Source organism: Lutra lutra, chromosome 1, assembly GCF_902655055.1.
Source record: "Lutra lutra chromosome 1, mLutLut1.2, whole genome shotgun sequence".
Lineage (NCBI taxonomy): Eukaryota > Metazoa > Chordata > Mammalia > Carnivora > Mustelidae > Lutra > Lutra lutra.
Genome location: NC_062278.1, coordinates 169,586,636 through 169,605,181, shown reverse-complemented (window position 1 = coordinate 169,605,181; position 18,546 = coordinate 169,586,636). Strand labels below are relative to the sequence as shown.

At 42.4% G+C, this 18,546-nt stretch overlaps 1 protein-coding gene across 5 annotated transcripts in view; it reads right to left on the bottom strand.

Annotated features, from left to right (window-relative positions):
- The window catches only part of VGLL4 (vestigial like family member 4), a 160,072-nt gene that overhangs the window by 42,627 nt on the left and 98,899 nt on the right, over nt 1–18,546 (bottom strand). The window lies entirely within an intron of this gene.

The window sequence follows — 18,546 nt, the reverse complement described above, 5'->3', positions numbered from 1 at the left end:
CATTAGATCACGACTAGAAACTCACTTTTCTTGCCTGTTACATTTTTATTACAATTTTGGTATGTTATTTTTTTTTAAAGAATGAGGAAAATTTATGGCTTAATAATTCACATATTTGCCCAAAATGTTAAGAGAAATGAAAACACACTGCTTAATGAAAAATAAACATTTCATTCTTACAGCACACTAAAAATGGCACATTAAATATATATTTTTTTACTATTATCAGCACAAAGTATCTGCATATAATTTCTCATGAGCTTAATACACAGGTGCAGTTCTCAAACACTTTCAAAGTTAAACACTCAAATTAGAATCCACATTGTGATCTGATTCAACATCTTGGAGCTTTTCATTCCTGTAATTAAAAAGATCTTGTACTAAGTAATAACTTTGTGCTTCATTATTAACTAAAATAAACATAACCCTTTATTATAATAAATGTTTTATACCTAAAATTTATAAACAAGAATAATATATACTTGAAGAGAAAACTTCTAGTTTTCTAAGTCATATGAGGGGTACCTAAGTTTTTCACAAATAATAACCCTTTTGTCATGTTACTATTCATTCATACTGGCCTCTATGGCATGGCCAATTTTGTTTTCACTTGGTCACAATTTGAAAGAAATATTAGGGTAAAGTCAACTTCATCTGAGACCCTGCGGTACCTAAGAAAGGAAATCTTTGTTTGCCACCACTAATTTTCATATCATCACAGATGTGTGGACAGTTTTAACAGTCGTTTCCTTCATACACATAAGACAAATATGATTTTGTTAGGGAGAGGAGTGAGGGAAAAGCCTCCTGAATGTTTACCAGGAAAAATAAAACTTTTGCCAATTTAGTCAGCAAGATATAAACTAGCAAATATACAATGACCCCATAATACACCTCCAGGCAGGATTTCTTTTAGAGATTTTGGCCCCAAAGCAAACTGGAACTTTCCATTTTAAATGAAATACCTAAAAACAGGCCATATGCTGGCCTGCCACACTCGGACATTCAGTAGAATTTTTGGTTGTCCTCTACTTCCTATTTATGAATTTTTGGTTTAAAAAAGCAAGCAAACAGGGGCTCAGGGTGGCCCCTGAGGTGGCCAGTCGGTTAAGCGTCCGACTCTTGGTTTGGGCACAGGCTGTGATCTCAGGGCCATAGGATCAAGCCCCATGTGGGCTCCACACTCAGCACAGAGTCTGCTTAAGACTCTCTCTCCCTCTGCCCATTCTTCCTCAAATAAATAAACAAACCTAAAAAAAAAATGCAAGCAAATAAAAAGCCATGTTAATATTTATATTGTGATAAATCAGAAAATATTCTTTTCAAATATGCTCCCCTCTCTTGTACCCTCTACCTCCACAGAAAAGGGAGAGGACGTTTCCAATGTAAAGTGTCAGTAGCACAGCTAACTTTTGGAGGAATCCTGATGATACCCCCAGGAACTCGGCAATTGCAAATCAAGCCTCATCAGCATGGCACAGAGCCACCATGCCCTCCCCCCTGTGTTTCTCCACATCCTTGGCAGGTTCAACAGAGATGAGGAGCACTTGGGCTCTGTGTGGACCCCCGGGCTTTGGGAACCATTTTATCAGATGCCAGATGTGTAGCAACAGCTGTTCCCATGGAAACCTGCTGCCACAGCAACAAATTCAAATCACTCCAAAAAAGAAGAGTTGCTCATTACAACATGAGCATACACTGCTATGCAAAAAGCAAAACTCTTTGAGTTAGAACAACACTCCCACCGCACTCCCCAATTTCCATTGTAATATAAGCTTGTTTGTGCTTGTTCACAGTTGAAGCTCATCAAGTAGATGCCCTGCTTATCTTTAAGACCGAGTCGCTTGTGTCTGACATAGAAAGAAGAAAGTCCACAAGAATCCTTTGGAAACACTGGGATTTCTAACCTGATAGGTAAACTAACCACAGAGGAACCACAGGTGGTTCTTTTCCCCTAAGGGCTAGGACAAACTATACCAAATCCCCTACAGACAAGGGACATGCATGTTGTTAGTGCTGGAAGGGGCCCTGGACACTTGAATTCCCTCATTGGACAGAGAAAACTGTGCCCCTAGACATGGAGGGAGCTGCTCAGGTTAACAGAGTGAATGGTTTACCATAAGCGAGAAGCCATGGCCTTTGCCCATCAGAGTGACATCCCCTCATAAACACTGTGAAAGGCCCACACACAGTCAGAGCAAAGAAACCAGGGATAGAAGGGAAGAAATTCACAGTTACAAGTATAGAAATAGGGTTTTTCAGTTATGTACCATCGTTCATTTTGGGGCCTCCACTCAAGGACCCTAAAGCAACATCTTGTATTACAAACTGGGATTTGCTTTTATTATGGTCTAGGTGGCAAAGGAAGGTTAAAATTATTTTAGAAAAACTGAAGAGAACATATAGTCTGGGGATCAGGACACTGGCAGGACACTGTCACTGTATTGAGGGCGAGGTGAATATGGGCACACACTTCCCTCTACGGCTTTGCCTAAACTACAGGCCTTCTTGGCCTCTAAAGCACTTCTCCGTTCCCAAGCCAGAAACACAGCAGTGCTGCTTTTAGTGAACCCCCCCGCACCCCCATCATCCTACAGATTTCTGTAAACTCAGTCTTCCATGGCAGCATTCTGGCTATGTCAACCCAGCAGGACCCCAAACAGTCACTGATGAAATAACCTCCAGGCTGCTTCTGCATTCATACCCAACAGGTGGCCCCACGGCCTTCCCAGTCTTTGTTCCTAGTATCCCCCTTTGTAAGCTCTCAAAGTGTCAGCCCTAGAGGTTAAACCAGACTAGACACCACAGCTCAGAGATCTCACCATCTAACCCCAAGGCCTTTGCTCAGTTTCTTCCTCTGATCTTTTATACTTAAATTCTATGCAACCAGCAAAGGCCACTTAAAATGCCTCCTCCTTCAGGATGTCTTCCTTGACTGCTCAATCTAAAAGTCATCACTTCTGAATACCCACAGAAATTTATCCCTATGATACTTCCCTTCCTATTTGGTTTTGTGCTCCTTGAAGCAGGGGACATTTAATTCATTTTATATACTTGAAAATGCAGAGCACAGTATCTTCCACATAGTAGATGGATGGTAAACACTGCCTGAAGGACCCAGTGAGGCGGGAGAATGGGGTGCCCATATTAGAGAGTTACAGGATATGTTAAAGATCAAAGATGCCATAAAATAAGAAATTTCAAAAGATTTAAGAATATATAAAGAACTCTCAAAACTCAACAATAAAAAGAACTCAATTTGAAAACAGGAAAAGATCTAAATAGCCTTTTCTCAAAGAAAGATATACAAACAGCCAATAAGCACATAGAAAGATGTCTAACATCATTAGCGGTCAGGAAACCAGAAATCAAAACTACAATGAAATAGCACTTTACACACACTAGTGGGGCTATAATCAAAAGACAGAAAGTGACAAGTGTTGACAAGGATGTGAGGAATCTGGGACCCTCATGCATTGCTGGTGTAAATGCAAAACAGTGCAGTTGCTGTGGAAAACAATTCTGGGCAGTTCCTCGAATGGTTAAACACAGAGTTACCATATAAGCCAGCAATTCCACATCAAGGCATTTAACCAGGAGAAATTAAAACACATATTCACATAAAAACTCCTATGAATGTTCAGAACGACATTATTCATAAGACAGTCAAAACCCCAAATGCTCAGCAACTGACACATTGATACAGAAAACATGTAATCTATCCATATGATGGAACATTATTCAGCCATAAAAAGTAGTGAAGTACTGATTCACAGATGAACCTAGAAAACAGTAGGAGAAATGAAGGAAGCCAGACACAAAAGGACACATACTGCCTGATTCCACAGACATGAAACGTCCAGGATAGGCAAATGTGAAGAGGCAAAAAGTATAGTAGTGACTGTTGTGGGGGGAGGTGTTACACAATTTGGGAAGTGACTGCCGGTGAATGCAGGGCTTCTTTCGGGGGTGATGGATGAAAATGTTCTAACATGGACTGTGGTAAAGGTTGCATAACTCTGTGAATATACTAACCACCACTGGATTGTATACGTTTCACGGGTGAAAATTACACTGGTGTGTGAATATCTCAATAAAAGTATCACCCTTAAAAATAAAAATATATTTATAAGTAGATGAAAAAACCCTCCAATATTATTAGTTCCTTTCCTACCTCAGGTTTTTCACACTGAAGTGTTACATAAGAACGAGCATCTATTCATTTATTTCTCCTGGAATAAAAATCAATCTTTTGCTATGACAGCTACAAGCTCTCTACAATGTTTAAGTCCGATTATTTTTTTTTAATATTATTAAGTTAAGAAAAGGCAAAGCCGGGAAGGAACCACTTGAGGTTACGGAGGCACCTGGATTCATCAGAGTTCTAATAAGCTCCAGCTCGGCTTGTAATCGGACTGCATGTGCGAGCGCCTGCTGCATGCTGAAGGCTGTGTGAAGCGCTGTCGCAGAGACAACTGATGAAACTTATACAGACCCTGACCACAAGCAGGGGAGGAAAGAATACACGCCAAAAGGAACTTACCTTGAGGTGCAAAAGACTTTTTGCTCTTGAACTAATATGTATTCTAAATTTCACAATGGCTTGGTAAATGAAAAGGGAGAAAGGATTATCTCTCTTTTTCAGGATTAAGCAGGAGAAAGGAGATCTCAGTGCCTGGTGTTTCAAGTTTCTCAAGTTGGCCTCACTACAATTGTCAATTTAACTTTAAAAAAAAATTCTGATTATAACAAAGGACATTCAATTTTCAAAATGTATTTGGTATTTTTTTAAACTTTTTAAAATGTATTTGTCTCAGAGAGAGAGAGAGAGCACAAGCAGGGAGAGCTGCAGGCAGAAGGAGAAGCAGGCTCCCCGCTGAGCAAGGACCCGGATGCGGGGCCTCCATCATGACCTGAATGGAAGGCAGATGCTTAACTGACTGAGCCCCAGGTGTCCCTGTATTTGGCATTTTTTTTTAAAGATTTTATTTATTTATTTGACAGAGAGAAATCACAAGTAGGCAGAGAGGCAGGCAGAGAGAGAGGAGAAAGCAGGCTCCCCGCTGAGCAGAAAGCCCGATGCGGGGCTTGAACCCAGGACCTGGGATCATGACCTGAGCCGAAGGCAGCGGCTTAACCCACTGAGCCACCCAGGCGCCCCTGTATTTGGCATTTTTAACTAGGGATGGATTACTAAGAAAAATGCCCAATGGATACAAAGATTATGTAACTGCTATGGCAGTTCTAATGCAGGGATCAAAAATATTCTTAAATATGTCTTCCAACGGAATATGAGCAAAGATTTTTGACCCAAGATTTCACAAGAATCAGCATATTAATTCAGTTTTTAAAAAAGTTTAACAGAGAAATAAAAAATAATCGCTTAGCTTTACAATGTGCCATACAATGATTCTGGTGAAAGAGTATAAGAAAATTCTTCTTTCAAGTCAGAATAAAGCAGGAGACAAGCAGGGCCTGGGGATAAGACCCAGGAAGATGGGGCCTCGTTTCAGAATCCTGCAAAGATTCTAACAAGACGCTTTACTTCCTACATTTTAATAGAGCTAAGCCTGAGTTTGTCTTAACAATCAACTGGCATATTTTAATAAGCAAGGCAGTTTCTTTCTTAGTAGGACAACAAGATAACAGTGCATCTCAGACTGGATACACATGGAACCCAACTGCAGAGCCTTCAACACAGCATCTACCTTGTTAGCTCTGCTTCTTCATTTATAGAATTAAACGGTTTGATTACATGGCCATGATGGTGTAACTTTGGCTCTAAAGATCTCTGTTCTACGTAATGCACATCTTCCGAAGTTAAGTTACACTTTAACCACTGATCAAGAAATACTCAACTTTTATAGGGCACCCTTTACACAATAGGGAAAAAAAACCAGACCCCACTAAGTATTCCTAACTTATCTCATCCTTGAAGGAGATGCAATTAAAAATCAAGTATACTAGGGGCGCCTGGGTGGCTCAGTGGGTTAAAGCCTCTGCCTTCAGCTCATGATCCCAGAGTCCTGGGATGGAGCTGGCATTCTGGCTCTCTGCTCAGCAGGGAGCCTGCTTTCCCCGCCGCCCCCGCCCCCCCGCCTGCCTCTCTGCCTACTTGTGATCTCTGTCAGATAAATAAATAAAATCCTAAAAAAAAAAAAAAAAAAAAAAAAAGACTGTGGCAAGCCTCATGAGGAATTAATCAAAAGGCATTTTTTTGTCATTTTTTTTAAGATTAGTCAAACAATACAAGGCTTAAATGGCAGTGTCGTTATGTTTACGGAGAAGGGGAAGGTAACGACTGTAGGAAAAACAGAAAAAGTATCTTGCTGTAATTTTTAAGGGTAGATTTTTCACAAAAATCTGTATTGCCTTCCTTGCTCCAAAGCTTTCTTCCACAATCTAAATCGTTGTGGTGTTTAAGACTTTATGTTCTACTCCCCACCCCCAGCCCTTTTATCATGTTTGAACCTAAATCAAAGTAAAACCACAGCTCAGTTCCCCCCACACCCACAAGCCTCTGGGCTACGTGGAAACGTCTCCTGTCTGACCACAGCCCACTGCCACCAGACTGACATCACCCTACTGGCAAGAGTCACCCAGATAAACAGCAGCACTCTCCTCTCACACTCAAGACTGTGCAGGGCAGCAGCCCAGGGCTTACTCGTTCTCTTTCAAATAATACTTCTTTGTCTCAGGGACTAGCAGCTGGAGAGAAGACCGTGAAGTCAACCTCTTTCACACAGTTCAACTGGTGGCTATCCCCATTCTGGTTCCCTTTTTGCTTTTTGTGAGGAGGGCTGTTAGGCAACATGATGAAACCCGGGTGAGCCAGCAGAGATAAAAGACGTGACGTAGTGTCTGCCAGCGGACCAGGGATTACAATTGATTCTACAACTCAGTGACCGCGCCCCCTCGCCCCCACCCCGCGCCCCCACCCCTTTCCCACAGCCACTCTTGGGAGCCCAGAGCCACAACTGGAGACCTGCAGAGCCCAATCTCACATCTGGAGGCCAACCCTCAGGGAAAGGTCACTTTTGTACAGTCAGCCAGGCAGGGGAGGCCAGACCCCCAGCTGCGTATGATTTGAGCAGCTATGGTCTTTTCAGAGCAACAAGAAGATTGCTCAGGAAAAAAAGAAAAATGCTTACGGTATATTGCTGGCTGCTAATAATATGATTAAGGATAAGAAAACACAGTAAACGTGGAGTTGAAACATACCCCGTTGTAATCAGAATTTCAAGTAATCCAAATAATCCTGTAAACATTACACTTCGTCTGAGCTTTCCTGTATCTTATGTCAGTATATTTTACTTTTAAAGCATTTAAAAATAGGATCTGTAACTCTGGTTTTTTCTTACTATAGTCTTATATTGCAAGAAGGGAAAAATGATTCCTGAATTGTAGCTGAGGAGACTAGTGTTTCAAGAATTAAGTGCACTGCTCAAGGTCATAAAGCTGACCCAGAGAAGAGCTGGAAGGAGAAACATGGCATTCAGATCCCTATTATTTTCATATTCTTTATAGCTATGCAGGATGCTTTATCAGGTTAAGGAAATGAAGTGGGAGGGATACCTGGGTGGCTCAGTGGGTTAAGCGTCTGCCTTTGGCTCAGGTCATGACCTCAGGGTCCTGGGACTGAACCCTGTATCAGGGTCCCTGCTCAGTGGGGAGCCTGCACTCCCTCATCTCCCTCCACCTGCCGCTCCCCCTGCTTGTGCTCTCTAGCCAACTCTCTCTGTCAAATTAATAAATAAAATCTTTAAAAAATAAAATAAAAGTGGGAGGAAGGAAGAGAGAGCAGGAGGGGAAGTCCAAAAGGGCAGTGTTGTGGGCTGAGTTTTATACCCCCAAAATTTATAAGTCCTAACCCCAGTACCTCAGAATATGACTGTATTTGGGAACAGGGTCTCTACAGAAATAATTAAGGTTAAATGAGGTCATTAGGGTGGGCCCTAATCCTGTAAGTTGGTATGCTTCTAAAAAGAGATGAAGACACAGACACACACAGAAGGAAACCATATTAACATGAAGACAGCCATCTGCAAGCCAAGGATAGAGGCTCCAGAAGAAACTGGCCCTGCTGACCTCCTGCCCTCAGACTTCCAGCCTCCAGAACTATGACACAACAAACACTTGTTAAGCCCCCAGTCTGGGATGCTTTGTTATGGAGCCAGAGCTGAAGAGCACAAGGAGAAAAGACTAGGCAGGGAAGAACAGTAGGGAGGGAAGGAGAGTGGTGAGGACAGGTGTAAAACCTTTGTCTGTTTCCAAGGAGAAAGCTCTTCAGTTTGGAACCAAACAGTTCCAGCCACCTCATCTATTCCAGCTCACCTAACACGGCAGGACTGCTCAACATGCATGGATGCTACTTTGGGATTAGAAGCCACAGAGGAGAGGAGACCAATGGGTCAGCACTGAGAGAGAGTGGACATCTTGGCTGGGCTCCAAGAAAAGTGTAGAGCTTCAGCACAAATGAGCAGGGTGTTCTCTTAGCTGCACAGGTGAAGGAGAGAACCCTGCAGAGCAGGTCTGGGTAGTACCTGCTCCAAGACAGTGCTGGTGCATGTGGGAGGGCGGGGGTGGGGTGGGGGTGGGGGTGTCCTCAATCCTTAATGGATTTAAACATCTGTAATTCTATAGGGACTGGTATAACAAGGGTAAAAAAATAACCCCAGGGGTACACTAAAATGTCTAGAATTCTCAACCTCTGTTCTGAATAGAAAATATATGTTGAATAAATTGAATAGAAAGGCTAATCTGAATATAAAAAAGCACTAACGGAAGATATTTTGAAGTCAATTAAAAATTATTATATTCACATCCATATGTTGCTATCCATTTAATTACGTTTTATACCGCTTAAAATAATTTTATTGTTTTGGGGATTAAAAAAAGAAAATCCCTGCAATCTCATTTGCTCTACTGAACTCACTTTACAATTTTTTTTTTAAAAGATTTTATTTATTTATTTGACAGAGAGAAATCACAAGTAAGCAGAGAGGCAGGCAGAGAGAGAGGAGGAAGCAGGCTCCCTGCTGAGCAGAAAGCCCGATGCTGGGCTCGAACCCAGGACCTGGGATCATGACCTGAGCCCAAGGCAGCGGCTCAATCCACTGAGCCACCCAGGCGCCCCTCACTTTACAATTTAACAGTAGCTTCAGGGAATATGCAACACTGTAACCTCAGGGGCGCCTGGGTGGTTCAGTCAGTGAGTTAAGCAGCCAACTCTTGGTTTCAGCTCAGACCATGACTGAGCCCCACTGAGCGGGTGAGGGTCCCACTCAGAGGGGAGTTTGCTTCCCCTCTGCCCCCCACCACCCCCCTCAAATAAATAAATACATCTTTTTAAAAAATACTGTAACCTCAGTGAAATTATCACCAAGTAAGATGTCTTATTATGCATATCACTTCAGCTTAAAGAAAAATTCAGGTATCTAGCAACAACACAACGAGGCTAAAGATCAGATTTCAGAATCAGGCTGGGTTTTGGCTTTCGTAAATCACAACTGGGACTCAAAAGATCTAACAATTGTCTGTGTCCTTGGTTTCCTGAGCCAGACCAGTGACCACACCAACTTCTATTCCTGGTCCTCCAACCCTAGACTGTGGTTCTGACAGAGCTACAAAGGATTCAAAGTCAATCAGGAAGCCCAGTCTCGGGGCGTAAGCACTGCTTTCCTCTCCCCATGAAGCCGGAAGGGCTGTGTCTGCCTGGATATTAGAACATCGACATAATGTGTCACAGTTCCTCGCAAATCCCTGTCAGAGGGTCCAGCACCAACATGTGACCCAATAAAGGCAGCCCAATCTTCCAGAAACTTCCTTAATGGATAAGACCCTATAACAGCAGAAATTCTTCACTATATTTACCAGAAAAACTACTTTTGTGACAAGTTACTGCTAATGAGAAGGAGGAGAATTACAGATTTTACAGATGGTCTTAGAATCAGGCTCAATTTCCTCCATGGTAGAGCTCATAAATGTTTAGAAGACATCACCAAACAAGCTGAAGTGAAAAAGGCTTGTTCTAGCCTCTTCAACAGTTGAGCTGCCTCCTGAGGGACTCTAGTTGCCATAAAATAGAGAAATTAAGCTGTGGAGGAAATGGTAAATGGAAGTGGGTAATGTATGTGGGGAAAAATACCCAAAGAAACTCTCTCTTTAAGACCTTTGGTGTGCAACAGGTTAAACATCGAAAGTAATATGCTAGTAACTGCATTTTCAAAACATTCTTCATGTGAAAGGAATTCTGGAGAGTATGACTGGGCCAGGAGCTTCTGGAGGATTAAGCCTTACGATAAATCACTGACCACTGGAGGAGGAAAGGGGAAAGAAAGAAAAAAAAAAAAAAAAAAAAAAAGACAATGTTGGGAGGGAAAGGTGAGCCTGGAAACCTTCCTTCCTCTGATACCCCATAACCTCTGGAATAGACTCATCACAGTCTGCCTATAGGAGAGTCTACCGGTGCCCAGCTCACTCTGTAACACCATACCCATGGGCAGGAGTACCTCACTTCTTTCGGTACCACTGACTACACTAGCCCAGCAGAGAAACTCTATAGAAGAGGGCTTGGGAATCAGAAAAAGTGATCTTGGCAAAGTCTCTTCACCTCTCTCATGAGCCCCCATTTTTTCATCTACCTTCAAGGACTTTTGTGTGAATCACTGAAAACTTATCAAAATTTCCCAGCCCAAAAGAGGCCATGTACTATACTGTGTTTAATTCTATCAGATAACATTTCCATTTAAAGGATGAGATGAGGGGAGCCTGGGTGGCTCAGTGGGTTAAAGCCTCTGCCTGCAGCTCAGGTCATGATCCCAGGGTCCTGGGATAGAGCCCAACATCGGGCTCTCTGCTCAGTGGGGAGCCTGCTTTCCCATCCCTGTCTCTGCCTGCCTCTCTGCCTACTTGGCTAGGCATCCGTCTTCGGTTCAGGTCACGATCCCAGGGTCCCAGGATCAAGTCCTGCATCAGGCTCCCTGCTCAGCCTCTGCCTGCTACTCTCTCTCTCTCTCTCTCTCTGTCAAATAAATAAATAAAATCTTTTTTAAAAAATTAAAGTATGAGATGATGGGAGCAAAAGAGACTTCTCCAAACATCACTCTCAGTATTCGTGAAAGTTCCTCTTCTCCCATAAAGTTTGCACATACACAGTTTCCACCAACTAACTTCAAAGGTCAGGAGACTGTGCCAAGGAGCATGGGTGAATGAGCATTTCCAATCTGTTCCACCAGGGGCCAGCAGGTCAGCTGGGGGCAGTTATCTGACTTTCTATGACTTTTTCCACATGTGTGAAAATGACCATGGGAACCCACACATAGGCAGGCCCTGAGCTAGTTCAAAGATTCAACAAGAAACTTGGCAGAATGGCCGGCACATAATTGGTGCTCAGAAAACTGACACCACTTCCATCCCAGGCACACACTCAACTCCATATGCTGGCTTCCATACACCTTTCTCCCTACTAGAATGCATTCAGAGTCCCTCTCGTCCAATTCATATTCCTCTCCACTTCCCAAAGCCAACCCCAGAGGCACACTGCTGCCCCCCAGCCTGGAGTACCTCCTCTGACACCATGTGGTAAGACCGACCAACATCACAGTCCAGGGGACACTCTAGCACTGTCTGCCTCCAACTCAAAAGCTTCAGATTTTTTGAGCCATACCATCATGTTTGCTATGGTCTCTGCAATATATTCTAGCCCAGACCCTGAGGAATAAAAGGATACTCCCAGGAACCAATTCAGAATCGTTACACACATTGGCATATGGACTGATGAAGGTCACATACAGGCCTACCTATTCCAAATATGAAATCTCATTATCAGCTCCAAACCGCCAACAAAGCTGAAGTGAGCAGGTTGTTAAGATGGGACAAACAGGGCGCCTGGGTGGCTCAGTGGGTTAAGCCTCTGCCTTCGGCTCAGGTCATGATCTCCGGGTCCTGGGATCAAGCCCTGAATCGGGCTCTCTGCTCAGCGGGGAGCCTGCTTCCCCCTTTCTCTGCCTGCCTCTCTGCCTCTCTCTCTCTGTCATATAAATAAATAAAAATATTAAAAAAAAAAAAAGATGGGACAAACATCCTCAGTCAAATATCTCAGAAAGCCATGCTGTTATCCCACAGAGATGCATTAACTCACTGTATTACTTATCATTGCTAAACGTGCTGGTTTCAGAAGCCACAGAGTGAATTTCCCAAGAATTAAAATAGGACGCAGTTCAAATACTGAGAGAGTGACACACAAGACTGGGAGAGTGAAAGCAGCATTAAGAACTCAGGCATGCACACGATTCAAGTGCCTAATAACCAGGAAGACTGTAAAACAAGCCATTTAAAGTAGCATTCTGTAAACTTTATCGGTGAAAGAATTAGGTATTTGAGTCATTTTCTTCCAACTTTTTATTTCAAAAACATTTTAAAGCCACCAAAAGTTGAATGAACAAGGAGCATCCCACCCCCTACGCCTAGATGCACCTAGTATAAGCATCTGGTCAGTGTTTTCCCTACACACATACACTTTTTTTTATTTTTTTGCTCTAACTGCTGTTAAGTATTTGAAGTAACGTGTACTATATCATATTTCACCCCTAAATACTCCAACAATTGTCTTCCAAGAACACTGACGTTCTTCTTCATCACTACAATACCATCACTGCACCCAACAAGGGAAAGAGGATAAATTGCCATTTTCTAATATCCAATCCATATAACCATATTCAGATTTTCTGACCTGAATGCCTTCTTTTCAGAGACCATGGGGGAAGTGGTGGGAGCATCCAGATCCAATCAAGAACCTCACACTGCTATATGTAGCTGTCATGCCTCTTTACTTTCTTTTTATCTAAAGGAATTTTATCTTTCCTCCTCTTTCATGGCACTGCATTTAAAAATGATCCAACCAGGGGTGCCTGGGTGGCTCAGTCAGTTGAGTGTCTGACTCTTGGTTTCAGCTCAGGTCATGATATCATTGTGAGATCGAGCCCTCATTTGGGCTCCAGGCTGAAACGGGAAGTCTAACAGAGATTTTCTCTCTCTCTTTCTCCCTCTGCTCCTTTCCCCCGATCCCTGCTCGTGCATGCGCTCTCTCTCTCTCTCCGAAATACATACATCTTTAAAAAAAAAAAAAAAATCAAGGCCAATTAGCTGTCCTACACCTTATTGTGGCCTGATGAGATTTTCTCACAATTACAATAGAGTTGAACATTTTCTGGCAAGACACTAGGAAGGTGATACTGTGCACATTTCACTGACTCACATTGGGAGACACCTGGTGTCACTTTACACCACTGCTGGTGAAGCTAAGCTTGATTACTTGCTAAAGATGGTGTCCACAGATGTCTCCACTATGAAAAAGTGGCCTTTCCCCCCTGTAGTAACAAGGGGTGTATGCATCTTGTCATTATCACTCAATTGCTTGCTCATTTATTAAGCACTTTTTGTTATACAAGAGACCAGAGCTAAGCTGGATCAAACATAAAGTTTCTGATTATAAATCAGCACAAGTCTGATTTGGGATATAATATTTTCATATAAAAGACAATTAGGGACGCTTGGGTGGCTCAGTCAGTTGAGCGTCCAACTCTTGGCTTTGGCTCAGGTCACAGCCTCATGGGTCGTGAGATCAGGCCCCGTGTCAGGCTCTGCGCTCATTAAGTCGTCCACTTGAAGATCCTCTCCCTCTGGCCCTCCCCCAACTCGTGTGTGCACACTATGCCTCTCTCAAATAAATAAATCTTTATTTTTTAAAAAAGACAATGAAAAAAATATATCATGAAATACCCAGTGTTATCAGGGGTTGGCTTATACTCTCCCTGGTTTATAGCAGATACTCAATAAATATCTGTTGAATAAATGATCTGTATAGCTCAGGCAAACAAAAGCTACTGGAACTAACCTCGTGTTTCAATTCTTCCTTCTCATATCACCTATACCTTGGGCCAAGAGTCTTCAGCCATGAGAGATTAAAATCCCAGAGGGACTGGACTGCTGAAATAAAGTCTGAAATTCTTTGAACTGGTAGTCTAGACCTCCACAGCCTCTAGCCTTGTGTCTCTTTCTCTGGGTTTCACTACTTCTCCCAAACTTCACTGCACGTGCCGTTCCCTCCTGTTGGGCATGGTCTTCCATCTCCCCTCCCACCTGTCTAAACCATACCCTTGCTTTCACTCAGGTCTGGGCTAGGGTACAAATCCTACCTTCTTCAGCAAGATCCTCCTTGGCAAGTCAGCATTCCTAGGTTTTACTGTCTTTAAAATATCTCTAAACCTGGCTCTCTGGGTCATGCACTGTGTTCTTAATCACATCACCTGATGGGAGCACTGCTTCACAGAAGCTTGGACAAAGCTGGTAAGCCAACAGGCCACTGGACAGACCCAGGTTCCAGGGGCCAACCTTAAGTCTGATCTCCTTTGCTCTGAAAGCTGCCACCCAAGCTCTGTTCTTGAGATGATCCTCATCCCACAATGATAGTTAAAAGTGGGATTTGTATCCCTGCCTATCATCCCAGAAGCGGACATGTGGAGCCTTTATTTTAAGGCTAATTGCTAACTGTTGATGCTAGCCCCAGTTGAAAAAAAGTATGAGATTTTAGAGCTGGCAGGAGAAATGAGGGGTGCATTTCACTCAAAAGCATTTTCGTGCCTGGTATGTTTGGAGTACTATGCCAGGAACGGAGGAAAATACAAAGATGTTTTCAGATCTGGTCTCTGCCTCAAGGAACTGGAGTTCTATAGGAGAGATAAGTCATGGAGATAAATAACTACAAGGAAAAACATTATAAATGCCAAAATAAAAGAGATACTCTTTAACTGAGTGAATCATATGCTATGTGAATCAAAGCTCAATAAAGCAGTTACAAAAAAAGTAATGTAAGTAAACTGAGGACCATAAAGAGTTTTTTTTATTATATGGACTCTATCAATAATTACCATATTAGGAAGTACAACTGAAAAAAGTGTTCAAATATTAATTTGAAGATAAAAATAGACTTAGTACATTAAAAAAAAAGGCAAAGCAATGGGCATTTTGTAAAAGGAAGACATTAATTCTAGCTCTAATAGTTAGGAGGAGAATTTGAAAAACAGGTAGGATTTAAATGCTTGAAATGATGGGTAGGGGTATTCGAGGAGGGGACAACTGTTTGAAAAAATGGAGAGAGCAAGGATGATCCCATGTGTGTGCACATGTGCACAGGTCAACCTAACTGGAATGAAAGGCTCATTCCTTCCAGTAGTAAAGAGTTAGGACTAAGGAGATAGATAGGTCTGATAAATAAAGGGCTCTGAACACAGGCAGAACATTTAGACTTGGTGTGACGAGCATCTGATAGGGAGCCATTTTAAGTGTTGACATAGCTAAAGCAAATCTTCAGACACTATGCCAGTGACTTCCAGGATGGACACACCTGAGCCACGGGACAAGGCAGTACTGCACTGGGAAGGGGAAGGGGGAAGGATAACTCTGTTCACATCTGTGAGGGTAGTGAAGAGGCAAGTCCAAGAGACATTTTAAGGAAAGATCTTCTTTATAAATTGAGAAACTATATAAACTGGAAAAGCCAGAAAGCTACACTCTTTTTCAACCTTATCAATATATAAGTGGAAAAATAAAGATTGAGTTACAAGTGTAAGTCTGTATTTTAGGCTTGCCAGGTTGGTGTAGAAATCTAATTAGCCTTCTACATCCACATTTTTGTTATGACATTTTTATATTCTAATAAGATGATTTTTATTGCTGGACGAAAAAATTCAACACACCAAAACTCATTTCCTTTAAATAAAATAACAGAGATGTCTACTGTTTTTAGTTGCAGGAGTTATGCTAAGAGTTTCCAACTGTCCATGAATAATCCAAATTCATTTAATAGATATTTCCTGGGTAATACCTGAGTTGTGAAGAATATTAAGCTTCTCAAACAATAATGGGTACGTAGAGAAGAAAAAAAAATTTTTTTTGAAGATTTTATTTATTTGTCAGAGGGAGAGCTGCAGGCAGAACAGGCAGAAGGAGAAGCAGGCTCCCCACTGAACAAGGAGCCCCATGTGGGACTGGATCCCAGGACCCTGAGATCACGACCTGAACCAAAGGCAGACACTTAACCAACTGAGCCACCCAGGTGTCCCAAGAAGAAAAATTATTTACAGTGATTTAAAACAGACTCAAATGAAATCCACCCTGTGTTAAAATAAACCAATTCTAAAAAAAAATTAAACATGCTTCATTAAATTAGTGTCAAGCTAATACACAGTTGTTAAGGTTTTGGTTTTTTTTTTTTTCATAGCATGCAGTATATTTTAGGGTCCTTTTATGGAAAAATTTTATTAATTACAGTTTACATAAGCTATTACTGAAAGATGTTTGCATTCCCCACCCAAAAACTAAAACACTTTTGGACTTGGAGTCTAAGAGTATACTAACCAGTTTGAGAGAGTATCAAACCATTTATTGCAGATTTACTGGGCAGGCAAACAATTAATTTCATCTACAGATAAAAGTAATTATCCCCAAATTTATTTTTATCTCATATTAAAAACAATGGCATAGTAGCCATATGCAGCCTAACCAAAGGATTTGTGAGTCTGAGAGGAAGGGACCAATGCAGATTTGTTTCCTAGGTTTTAACAGTAATTGGAAATAAGATCCTTATGAAAAAAATTATACTCAACCAAGGGGAACTTATTGTATCCCTATCAAGTGCCAAGAGAAGATACTGTTAAATAATCAACTAAAAAGTGGTTAACAGTTTATCTGAAAACAAATGATTTCAGTAGCATGGAGAATTTGACATGCTTCCCCAAAACAATACACCTCCATGACGCTAAGAAGTTTTATAGGGGAGTCTGAAGGCAAAGGGGGCTTCCCCAAATTAAAGAAATTTAAAAACTGCAGAAGGGAATGCTGTTTACATTTCACTTCTGCTTCTCCCCATCCTGCCTACACCCCTCCACCTCTCTTTTAAAGTTTACATTAGCCAGTGAGCAAATTTTATCAATGAAAGGCCAGGAAGGAGTGACTCCTCTGGCATATTTGCTTAAGATATGAAGGTCAAACAACCACTGTGCTCATAAAAGTTGTGGCTGGTTCAGGGCCTACACTTCAAGTCTCTCCTTACCTCCAAGTGACTCATTAGGAAGCCAAAGAAAGAGGAAAACTGAGCTGATCAAAGGCCGGGCTGTCATTAAGTGAAAATGAGCAAAGATGAAAGGCTTGCCCTCCACTTCAAAGGTTCAGCAGAGGCTGGGTGAGCTGACAGCAGGAGTCCCTGGATCCGAGGTGCAGACGGCGGAGGAATGGACCAGACATTCCTGGAGCTCCTGTGTGCCCGCTACAAAGAGACCGAGGACAAACTAACTCCGGGGGTTTCCTTCTGAATGTACAGAGGGGTGGGTGACCCAAAGTATAAAGGGGCAAACACCATTCCCACACTTCCAAAAACGAAGATTTTAAAATGTGGTGCAGTTCACGGACTACTGCAGCTGGTGGTGTCTCTGAAACAGTGCATTTACGCTGAAGCAGAGTTTCTCCAGAGGCCCTCAGGAGTGTAAGGAAACAGATCCTGATTCTGAGAGGTCTTGGGTGAAGCAGTAAGACTCATTTTTCCCCACAAATTGAATGCAGGATGCTTAGTGTGTTGATGCAAAAGGCCACCCCAGACTTGTCCGAGGCTTTTGGGTGTGTGAGCAGAGCTGGTCTACAGCCACAACAGGGCTAGGGAGAAGGAGCCAGAAAGTTGAACGGATTTAGGATTTCACCACAGTTTCCTCATTCTACCCTGTCCCTTCCTTGTACCCCAACTTCCCACCCATTCCCAGTACCTCCAAAGACGGAGGCTCCTTCAGGCAGGAAAGATTTTACATTAGAAGGGGCCATTAAGTCAGGTGGTCTCATCTCCATCCCAAGACAGACTCCCTGGGATGACTACAAAGTAGGGTAAATGTGCACTCCCTACCTCACCCCCTTTAACACATGGTACAACCTTATCTGTATGGTTTTGACCACACTGGAGACTTTTCACCAGATTTGCAATGCCCTCCCACCCTGTATTTACTGCTAATAATGGAAGTGCACGTAAGGGCAGAGGGTGAAAGGACAAGGGAGCCACCCACTCTGCCCGAAATTAATAATCAGGTTGATAGGTAACACTCAGGAGCATTTAGTATTCCAAAAGCTTATATACATGAATTCATTTCATCCTCCTAATTACCGTGAAGTAGGTATTCTTACGAGCCTCATTTTAGAGAGGAGGAAATGGAAGCAAAGAAGTGGCTTAGCAAGTTGCCCAAGGTCATATGCCATTCAGAGAGGCTTAAAGGAGCAGATGGTGCTCCAGCTGGGTCTTGAAGGATGAGCAGGAATTTTGCAGAGGAAAAAGTCCTGCAGACCAAACAAGCTCTCAGTGCAGAGTGGTGGGAAACAGCATGGCACCACCAAGCTCCTGGGATGTACATGGCAAAGTGAAAGAGCAGTAAGTGACAAAGCAGGGAAAGACAGTGATGGTGGGGGACAGGTTGGGCTTTGGCCGTCTAAATGCTTTAGCACCTCAAA